At 42.7% G+C, this 11,593-nt stretch overlaps 1 protein-coding gene across 1 annotated transcript in view; it reads left to right on the forward strand.

The window, feature by feature from the left end:
* The first annotated feature begins 2,373 nt into the window (after nucleotides 1-2,373).
* The window catches only part of LOC108793657, a 45,206-nt gene continuing 35,986 nt past the window's right edge, over nucleotides 2,374-11,593 (forward strand). Inside the window, exon 1 of the mRNA XM_018564663.1 lies at nucleotides 2,374-2,466. The gene's annotated coding sequence lies outside the window, so the exon portion shown is untranslated. The remainder of the gene's footprint in view (nucleotides 2,467-11,593) is intronic.

An 11,593-nucleotide genomic window follows, 5' to 3' on the forward strand; every position in this document is an offset into this window, starting at 1 on the left:
AGAAAGCCAAAATATTACAGTTGTTATAGAAAAAGAGGTGAGGGTAAATCTTCCAAAGGGGTCACCTGTTCCGTTGACAATTGTAATAGGGGAGTTCTTCCACGTTTGTACAAATTGCCTCATATTTTCTGCTGTGAAAGGGAGTGAAGAGAAATCTCCTCAACAGAACACAGACAGCAAAAAGCAAACAGAGAGGGATTTTAACTCTTATTTCCTCTATGCACATCGTAAAAACAATAAAATGTTGACTGTGCATAGACTTTTATTAATGTACAATGAAGCCTTGTTATATTATGTGGTGGGTTATAGCAATGTGAGGATGTCAGATAGCTACTGAAAATGAGCTTTGAAGTCAGCATTATGGGTTGTAGGTACAGGTCTCTCTGCCTTAATCCCCCATCCCCTGGTGAAACAGCCAAAGCAGTCACCTCTTTTTCCAACTCATTGATCTGGCACTTCAGACAGCAATAAATATACCCGGTACTTTTTTTTAGTAGAGTGAGTAAGGGCTGGAACTTGCAGGTTTTTATTGCTATATATCTTCCCACCAGGGAGATTTTTCTTTACTTCCTATTCCAGTGACTAGGGTCACTGGGACAGGAAATAAATTTAAAATGTTTTTGCTGGAGGTCAACTTTAAGATTGCCACACCAACATACAGTATATATCCAAAGAACATAAATAAGACCTAATAATCTAATAAACAAATTAAAGCCTCATTCAGTATAAATTCTTAAGGTGACTAAGTGTCGGATGTGACCCACACACAGTAGTAATCTGCCTTAAAGCAGAACCCCGAAAAAAATTATAGTCATTCCTTGCAGTGGTGCTCCCATTCTATACATTGTGTATAGAACGTGATGATGTATGGGACCTTAGACTGCTGCAGCAGGGGGGGGGGGGGAGATGTTCCAGGGACCGGTCTAAGAGCCAGCCTAATCAGAGGATTGGGTGAGTATAACTTTGTTCTTTTCCGCCCTAGACCAAAACGAGTGCTTAGCCCTTGCAGTGCGAGGGTAGCTTGGGTTAATGCTCATTTTCCCCAAAGTTCTTCTAAACCCTTTCTTATGGGTAAAAAAAAAGAAAAGAAAGTTAGTATATCAGCAGGCATATTTGTAAAGTAGTGAATGTGACATTCACCAAACATTCACTGCAGGTTAATCTTCCTGGTGAACGAGTTTATATACAGTAGATTATTCACATTCAATGTTTTTTTAAATATGTCCCCAAAGTAATGGAATGGACGCCCAATTGAAGTGTTGCTTTATACTATTGTTGTGCAGTCAGATCTTGTAACAAGTAAACTATTAGGGCCCGTTCACACCAGTTGCAGTGCATTCCGGCCCGATTCTGGTCAGAACGCACTGCCTTGCATTGCGGCCGGCTCACTTTTTAGTGGGGCTAGAGGGGGCGTGGTGGGCCATTGAAGTGAATGGCGCCGTAGCCACACTCCCTCTGGCCGCAATGCGATCGCCCGCACGGTATCGCAAGGCACATTGTGCCTGCAGTCCGGTACAGTGCCCCAGCCTTTGGCCTGGACATTTGCCCCACTTTGGCTGACATTTTAGCTCAGTCAAGCCGAAGCTTATGCCTTCAGCTCGGCTGAGCAGCTGGGCCGCCTTCAGCAGCTGTACGGATATAGTTAATAGCCCATACAGCAGCCCTTGGGTTCGACTGAACTGAAGGGCTCCCGCAACCGAAGCTAACCAAAGGATCAGCCGTAGCTACAGCTGGATCCATCGGCAGCTTTGTGAATAGACCCCTATGTTTTTAGTATGTGTTAGTGCTCTTTGCCAGCAGCACACTAGAGAACCGCACCACTGCTCTTATACAGAACGCAGTGGTCCGAATCTTCAGTGCTCTATCACACCTCTTGCACAGTATTCCAATCAACAATGCTCATGATACCTGTGCAGCATCGTTGATTGGGGCATGGAGATGTGGACCACTGCGCTTTGTGTGAGCACAGCAGTCCGGCTCTCCTGCATGCTGCTGCCACACAGCTTTAAACATTAATTTGTTAAAAAAAAGTGCCTGACTGCATACCAGTAATAGAAAGCAAGATTTCAATCGGGCTTTAAACGTTTTTGCACTGCATTTCATTGTTGTCATAGCTAGTTTATTATGTTTCAATTACTAAATGTATACCAGAAATATACAGTTTTTTAAACTATCAGCTAGAATGACACAGCAACAGAAGTGGTGTTCTGTATGTAAATGAATCAAAGTAAATAGGAGGTATTTTTTTAAATGATCAGTAATACGACGAACAGCACCCTGGACCAGTAAGTGTATTTCATCCTCCTGCATGCTTAGCTGCTTGTCTTTGAATGACTTCCTAGTGCGGAAACTGATTTGGCCTTGAGCCAAAAACACCTACTTTCTGTTTGAGCTACTATATATATAGGGCTTGCATAGTTACAGCACCATGCAGAACACGGACTCAGACACGTTCACAATACAAAGGTAAGATGTAGTCCTTCCTGGAACATAATGCAACTTAGAAAGCTTCATGTAATCATAGTTAGAGTTTGGAGGTACACACACTCACATGTACACAGACTTCTAAAAACTATTTTAAAGTTTGTATTATATTAGCAATTTCTAATTTCCAGGAAATAACTAATCTTATACACATAAGTAAATGTAGGCATACTAATTTTTTTAATAGTGTTTTTCTTTCAGGTTATTGTATTTTTGGTTGGTTGGTTGCTGTGTTTTATAGGGTTGTGCTAGTTTTCCGGCTTCGGTAAGCACAGGCACTGTAGTCCATCAAAGTCACACAAAGCCAAAGCTTAGACAGTACCACTGAGAAACACCTGCTCAGGGGAACAGAAAAGCCTGCAAACACTGTGAACTGCAAAATATGCTATAGGTTTAAGCGTTTAATTCACTCTACATATTCATTTTAGTTTCAAGGCAGGTAATATTTAAGCGACTGTAAGGTATTACAACCATTAGTGTTTATATACTGTAGATTTGATTTGATTTATTTTGCAATATTATACCTTGCATATCAATGGATTATATTATAAGACTATTAATCGTTTTTGAATTTGGAAGATACTTTTTGCCATTTTAAAAGGAATTCAGGAGTGCTGCAGAAAAAAAAATCTTGCGACAGTTATAAAGTTAATATAATTTTTTTTTTTCACTTCAACCATTTTTATTGACATTTACAAGATAGAAATGACAAAAACAGCATAATTGGTTTTGTAGCAATACATTGGTAAATAGAAAAAAACATGAGCCAAGGTTCCAGTGCATTAACTGCACAGATAAAGGTTTTTAGGCAGAAGCCAACATACAATATGCATACAGAGATAATGTAACAAACGGATACCAGATTAAATAGAATATAGCCATGCAGTCCAATATACATGTTTGCTGTATTTCTTAAAGGTGCCCATGCTAGCTCACTTGCAGAATATTTGCTCCAGATCTCCTGTGAGATAAAGATAGGCTTGTCCAGATATGGCTACGCTCACTATGATAAGCACTGTTTTACTGTCATCCCCAGTTGAAAGAAGGAAGTAAAGCTACGTGACACAGAGCACAGGCATAATGAGTCTTATTTCCAAATAGAACCACTCCTACATAATTTATTTCATGAACACAAGTCAGATGACTTTGAAACATGTGTAGTATAATGTGACGAGTGCAGCCCAAACACCCAGTACTGCATTCTTCTGATGTGGTTAATAGGGGGAGCTTAAAAGTAATGAAGACTAATCTGTTCAAACTTTGCCTGCAGTCAACACTGATTTTAACGTAAGAGACCACATTTGTATATGCATACCTTGTTCCAAGTAAACTGAATGTAAGCCAGTGTTTCTCTGCTTTATTGTACTATGTACTCTTTTATTGCCAACAACTCATACCCCTTTTTTTCTGTGTCCTTTTATCTCATGTACCACTGTGTCTGTATGGTTCAAGAAATGCGTTCTGTTTTTCCAATGTCATAACTAAACCAGTTTCTTTTATATACAATATACTAAACATCCACAGTAGTAAACTCAGAGCAGTACTGTACTGTATTACTACTCTAATAGGGCACTCGTGAACCAGTGCCTAGGGCAGCAGGATTAGATGGGACAGCTCTAAGCCTCAAAAGGTGTGATTACTTTTTGGTCAGTGTCACACTTCCCTGTGCCATGATCAGGCACAGGGTTTTGCTTCCTGTCCCAGGTGCTCGGCACCACTCATTTCTCAGTGTTCGAGCAATGTGTCGTTTGACTTAGCCGGACCCCATGTGCTATTGTTGCCTTGGATCCCTGCGGATTACTATTTACCTGCTTGTTTCCTTGTGTCTCCTGTCATTCCTTGTGCTCCGTGTGAGATCCTGCTTACCTGTGAGTTTGTCTTCCTCCTTTGTGGCTGTTTGTCCTTTTAGTCTTGCTACTGTTATCTCTGGATAGCCGTGTTGTGCTGTCTTTCTGTTGTCTCCTTGTGTTCCCTTCCATTGTTGTTTGGACCCCTGCTCCTGTGTCCCTTTGTATGCTGTACTGCTGTATGTGTACAGGCCTTGCCCTGTCTGTGTTCTGAGCCCCGGTGCTGAAAACCAGTTCCCTGAGTCTGTGCGGGTTCGCTAGAGGGCCGCAACCTGGAAGGTATCCAGCAGCCAACCATCCTCACCATTAGAGGCGCTGTGGAAAACCTGGCCCTTCTTAGATCCTGCGCCTCTAGTGCGTCCCCGAAAACGCACAGACTCTTAGTCCCCACACTTCCTGTGACCAGCATTCCAGACATCACCCCAGCCAGCAATCCTAACCCACTCTGCAAGACCCGGAGCTCACACGAACCAGTGCCCCGGACCCCAGATCGTGACAGTCAGTTGTTGCTAAATTTACCAAGAAATCAGTTTTTTTGGAAATGGGATACAGGGGTTGTTTAAAGACTTTGCAGTTTTAAAAACATTAAAAACATCTTCCTCTTGTTTGGTGGTCTGTCCAGTTGAATATAAAGCAAACACCATGCTGCCTTTAATAGCACACTCTTGGATCCCTTTTTCTAGAATAATAACATGACACAAAGAGGAGCTTGTGAAATAAGTAATCTTCAGTTAGGTGTGCCCAGGACACAAGGTCTAAGTACAGCCCTGGTTATACAATACCATACAATTTTGCCATCACGAATACTGGCTGAACCTGTTGCCCCTTAGGGTGGCCTCCCGCACTGCAAGGGTTAAATTCTTACTAGAGTCTAGGGGTGGAGGAATAAGCCATAATACTTACCTTATTCCATGCTCAGGCAGGCTTCCACCACACAGTGCTACAGGGCCCCCAAAGCCTTTTCTTTTCAACACGCCGGCCGTCTCACTCTGACATCATCTTGAGCAATGCAGGACCAGCAGTCCGACATTGTACTTAAGGATGGCAAGGCTCTGCCCACAATCTGGAGTGTTGAAGCAGAGAGATGAGTGCCAGAAGCCTGCTGGAGCAGGGAGTGTTAGAAGTATACTGGTCAGGACACTCTACATCGAGTTTGCATGTTCTCCCTGTGATTGCGTGGGTTTCTTCCGGGTACTCTGCTTCCAACCCACACTCCAAAGACATACTGGAAGGTTAATTGGTTCCTGTCTAAATAGGCCCTGTATGTATGCATGTGAGATAGGGACCTTGGATTGTGAGCTCCTTGAGGGCAGGGAATGGTCTGGTGTGTATGTAAAGCGCTGCAAACATTGTCAGCACTATATAAATATTGTAGTGAATAAATAAATATTACAGCTTGTTCCTCTACCCCTGGACTTAATATGAGATTAACCCTTGCAGTGTGTGTGTGTGTGTGTGGGAGGGGGGGGGAAACGTGGAAACGTGTGCTCAGAGAAACCTCAAGGCTGACTGATAACCTCCAAATTCTGAGCTGCTAACATGGAAAAAAATCTGCAGAAAGTGAAGTCCTGATCTGCATGCTTGTTGCATTTTCAGAAAGGGAGAAGCATTTTCAGAAAAGGAAGGCAACAATGGCAGCCTCCAAGTTTCTCTTAGCACATGTTTCCCTTGGATATAGGGTGTATAAAAGAATAAGGAAGTAGCTACAGAATATACACTTACTCTACATTCCTTCCGTCTATTAAACATTGCATCATTTAGAAATATTTTACCATGTTGTATGCGGCTGCCTAATTTTCCTAATCTTTGATAATATTGCAAAGCTGGCTGTGAAAAAAGGAGAGAGATAAAGTTAAAACATTTTCATTTTAGTTTTGGATACAGTAAGGAGTGGCTAAGACCCCTGTCAGTTTTTTTTTTGTTTTTTTTCCTGTATGTGTCCCAATATGGAGATTTCTTTTCACTTCTTGTCCTGGAGAATGTTTTGGAGCTCGAAGTTACAAAACACTCAACATTTACAATCCAATTGTCTTTTATCATGCCTGTTCACATGTGAGCATTCAAAGGAGAACCATGAGGTGAGTGGTTTTCACTCAACCTCATAGTTCAAGCCGACGTGTGACAATTAAACTGTCACACGTCGGCTCAATAGATCAGTAAGTGAGCGAACGCATAGCGTCGCTTGCTCACTTCTCGATCTTCTCCCTGCAGAGAGCCGTGACTGTCAGGCTCCCTGCAGGGATTCCCCCCCTCAGAGCTCCAATCCTCCAGCGCTGACTGGCGGAACGGACGGGGGAGGGGGCGGATACAGCTGGCTCTGCCTCTAGATAGGCAGAGCCAGCTGTCACTCACACAGCTGGGTGGATCTCGACAGTAATGTCAGAATCCGTCCTGGCTGCGGCGGTCTCAGTATATCGCGACCTGTGGCTCGCGATATACTGAGCGTTGGGTCACGGGAGGGCGCTAGTTTATGTCCTCCCGTGACCCTTAGGAGAACTATGGGGAAAAGCACTTATCCCATAGTTCTCCTTTAAAGCCTGTAGCAAAATTCCAATCACTCCAAAAAGTACAGGATCTTCTTTTCAGGCAGAAACAAGACTTTTGCCCCCTTAGACTTTAATGGGATCACCTGAAAAATGCGTGTTTCCGTACATCTTTTGGGCTCTCCCATTTAAAAGATTACGCTTTTAAAAATGATTGATTCTTCTTCTGTACTACAAGTAGTGCAAAAAAAACCGCTTGAACCACACACATACAAATGCGCAAACAAAGCCTGTAAATTGCCTGTGAATGTGAACCCAGTCTAAGATTTGTTAGAACTTCAGCTGGTTGTTTGGTTTTCTAAGTGTCCCTACTTGAGACCCTTGTCTCAGTGATATTGTTGTCACTAGGATAAGCAGTAAAAATCTCCCCAAAGGTGATTCAGATAGAAATGAAAATCTGAAAGGGTGTGGATGGGAGGCACTGGATCAAAAGTTACTTCTGTGCAAGGTGTGCATTTTATTGTAGAGTACAATGGCTATTTTAAAGGCAACTCTCAAACCTATTCAGACATTTCAGATAGATCCAGATATAATCCAGAGAATAAAAATTAGATAGATCCTGACCCTATCCAAAACCAATAAAAATGCTTTGGCTGCAGGTACCATCTTACCATTGCTGATATATGATAGTACTGGCCAAGGTATGCGGAGGTCTGCTGTTTCTCTCTCTTACATTTTTGGCAGTCTCTGGTTGCTTTCTGTGCTCTTTGGTGTGTTCAAATACATACAATTGCCTAAAATAGCAGTTTGTTTGTTGCCTGGAAGTGTACTTTAAACATGACTCTATTCTGTCGATTCTAATACAGAATTGTTTATTTGCTGAATATCATGGAATAGAAAATATAAAATGTGTTCCCAGTTGCCCCACTAGCATTAATTTGTCATAGTGGGAGTGGGTTTTTGTACCACCTTTAAAGCCCAATATCACCCAGATTCACACCCTCCTGTCAACATCTCTCAGTCTGTGTCACATCCTAGTCTGTGTCCATCATCATCTGTCAGTCTGTATACATTATCATCTGCCAGTATGTGTCCGTCATTATCCGCCAGCCTGTGTCCATCATCATCATCTGTCAACCTGTGTCCATCTGTCCCAGACTTTCTGGGTCTATGAATATCATTCTGCGTCCATCTTCATCTGTCCGTCTGTGTTCATCTGTCCCAGACTTTTTGGGTCTATGAATATCAGTATGTGTTCACCATCATCTGTCAGTCTGTGTCCATCTGTCCCAGGCTTCCTTGGTCAATGAATATCATTCTGCGTCCATCTTCATCTGTCCGTCTGTGTTCATCTGTCCCAGACTTTTTGGGTCTATGAATATCAGTATGTGTTCACCATCATCTGTCAGTCTGTGTTCATCCGTCCCAGGCTTCCTTGGTCAATGGATATCATTCTGTGTCCATCATTATCTGTCAGTCTGTGCTGATCTGTCCCAGACTTTCTGGATCTATGAATATCAGTCTGTGTCCACCATCATCTGTCAGTCTGTGTCCATCTGTCCCAGAATTTCTTGGTCTATGAACATCAGTCTATGTATCCATCATCATCTGTCATCATCTTTAAGGATTAGGTTGATAACAGAACAGGCATAACTAGTGCAACAGTTATTGACTGGACATTGCATGAGAAGAATAGTTCCAGCAATGTTCAGATCTAATGTAAGATAAGCTCTTTTGAGCAGTAGCTGTTTTGTGCAATTGTCATAAATTTATCAAGATAAACAGTAAGTTCATGCATTAAATATCTGCTGTCTCTTTGGGAAAACTTGAATTCAGTTTGCAATATACTGTAGATGAACACGTAATGCAGGAAAATGTATTAGCCAGATACAATCCAGATATAGATATAAAATAACAAGTACAATGTGTATGTATGATTTTTTCCCATGATAATTGTCAGGGGTTGGATATTCTGTGCAGGTACAGCAGCTGGGGTGTAACTACAGATCATGGGGCCCCATTGCCAAATTATAATAGTGGGTCCTCCAGTGACTCTAGGGGACCTAGCAATGTCAGTTGTGATAATATTGCCACTGATCTTAACATATAAATTATCAGCAGTGCAAGAAATTAACTTTGCACACTATTTTTACAGTAAACTATGCGGTTCTCAGAAGCTCCCTAGTCTTTTTCAGCATTTCAGATCATAAATCTGAGAAAATAAGGCCTCATTAAGACGCATTTGACTCTGGAGCTGGATTTCTGTGGCAAGAATCTGTGGATTCTTGCAGCAGGAATTGCAGGTGGCTCCAGACAGCTGTTGCCCCACTGACCCTATGCTGTCCTTTCTCCTCCATAACCTTTGCCTAGGCTTAGCATACCTTTCCTCCCCAAGGTGTGTGCACTATTCCTGTCTTCAACTACCCACACTGTAGGGCTTTCCACATGACCACTAGGGCTGCCACAAGACCTCTGCTGTGACTGGGCTCTGATGGTTTGACAATATTTCCAATCTCTCTCTCTCGCCCCTTCCCCCCCTATGATGTGCCCTTGGCTAGGCTTTGATCCATGCCACATTTCAAATGGAGTGCTTTCAATGGCTTTTGAAGGTAGTCTGTTCTTTAGGTATGTTGCAGTCAAGACTGCTTCTCCCCAATACTTCTTAGGTAGGTTGGCGTCTGACAGCATGCATCTGGCCATTTCTATAAGAGTGCAATTTTTTTCCGTTCAGCTACAGCATTTTCAGGAGTGTATGGTGTGGTGGTCTGGTGTACTATACCTTGTTTCTTTAGATATAATTCCACTTCCTTACTGATGTATTCCCCTCCAATGTGGGTGCGTATAGTTCCTGGTTTCCATTGGAATTTGTTGTTGGACATGACTACAAACTCTTGAAGTTTTTGTTTCACTCTTGTGCTTCATCAGATAAGTTGTTGTGTTCCTGGAATAACCATTAATGAAAGTCAGTAGATATCTGTTTCTGCCTGATGTGGGAGTTTTCATTGGTCCACCCACGTCGCTGTGTATGAGCTCCATGTGGTGAATGGTCTTTCTTTGAGTGGCCTGTAGAAGTGGGGTACGTATGGCCTTTGCTTCCATACAGCATTTGCATGTCAAGAGCATTTGGCAGGGCAGTATGGTTATATCTTCAAATAAGCCTTGCGTTATAATGTCTTTTATAGATTCTGGGTTTCGTTGCCCTAGCCGTCTGTGCCATAGATTGATACATTTGTTGTGTGGCTTATAAGTGGCTGTCTTCACTTGTTTGTCTGTGGTGATGAGTTTGTACAGGTGTTCATCCAATTTTCCTTTTGCAAGGATTTGCTTATTGTTTCGGATTGTACATTCATCACCTTGGAACTGAACTGTGAGACCGTTATTAGCAAGGGTTTTCACTTACAGTACATACAGTACAAATGTTTACAAGGATACTCTGCTTGTCCCCAGACGGTGTGATGCAGTTCAAGAATCTTTCACCATTAACCTCCGCAGTAATACTTTTCCTATTTGCTATGGAAACTTTGTCCTTTGCAATTAAATCAATTTATGTGATAAAGGTCTCATCCATAGTCATCTGGCTCATTGTGCCTGAGTCAATACACCATCCGCGTGGTATACTGTTTTGCCCTGTAGCAATTTATCCTTGTATTTTCTCTGAAAATGCCATAAAGTAAGGATAAGGCTCCATTCACATATAGCGTTTGCTATTCCTGTGCATTTTTTCCGTGCGGAAGACCGTACGGAATGCAAACGCAATATGTTGAATAACAACACGGATTCCGCTTGTTTGCAGCCATTATTTAGCCGCGAACGTGCGGAATCTGCCATATTATCGTGCTTGCACTATTTTGGGGGTGGAATATGCGCGGACAGCCGCTCCAGTGTGAATGGAGCCTAAACTGTTTTTTTTTATTCCCTGCATCCCTTTCTGCTCAGTGATAATCAAAAATGTTAAATTTAGTTGGTAGTTACATAAAGCAGTGTCAGAACTTAACTGCCAAAGAAGTTAACTGATTGGCCAGAAAACGTTGTGTACTTTTTAAGGTATTAAAGAGCGTATTTGATTATAAAAGAAAGCTGTTGTGCTTTGGATCCTCCAATAAAAAGAAGTTATTAAAGTAAAAAATGAAGCAAGCAGGACCAACATCTGTTTTAAAAATTAAAACTATGAGCTGAACAAACACAGTGCTGTTGGGAAGAGACTTGGATGGGAAGGTGTGTGCCTCAATAACATAAACCATTTAAATTATTCTTTAATTGAATTTAGGAGAACCTGAGGGCTAGTTCATACCACAAACAGTGCGTTCCGGCCCAATTTGGTGCCGGAACGCACTGGATCACATTCTAGGCGGCTCCCTGCGTTGAGGGGCAGGAGGGGGCATAGCGGTACATTGAAGTCAATGGCACAGCAGCCACACCCCCCGGCCGCAGTGCGATCGCCCCCACCCGAACATGTGGCACATCAATGCCTGTGTTTTTTCTGACTGCACCGGACCATAATGCAGGCATTGATGTGCCATGCGCTTGGGTGCAGGCGTTCGCGCTGCGGTTGGGTGGGCGTGGCTGCTGTGCTGTGACTCAATGCACTGCCACGCCCCCTCCCACCCCTGAATGCAAGGAGCCAGCTGGGATGCGTTCCGGACACTTTGTGCTTTGGCATATTTACCAAGTTCTGCAGTGTATGGCCCTCAATCAGGGACACAAGATGTCACTCCTCTTTATCTCTCCTCTCTCTCTCTCTCTCTCTCTCTCTCTCTCTCTCTCTCTCTCTCTCTCTCT

This window comes from Nanorana parkeri, unplaced genomic scaffold, assembly GCF_000935625.1.
Source record: "Nanorana parkeri isolate BGI_ZX_2015 unplaced genomic scaffold, ASM93562v1 scaffold771, whole genome shotgun sequence".
NCBI lineage: Eukaryota > Metazoa > Chordata > Amphibia > Anura > Dicroglossidae > Nanorana > Nanorana parkeri.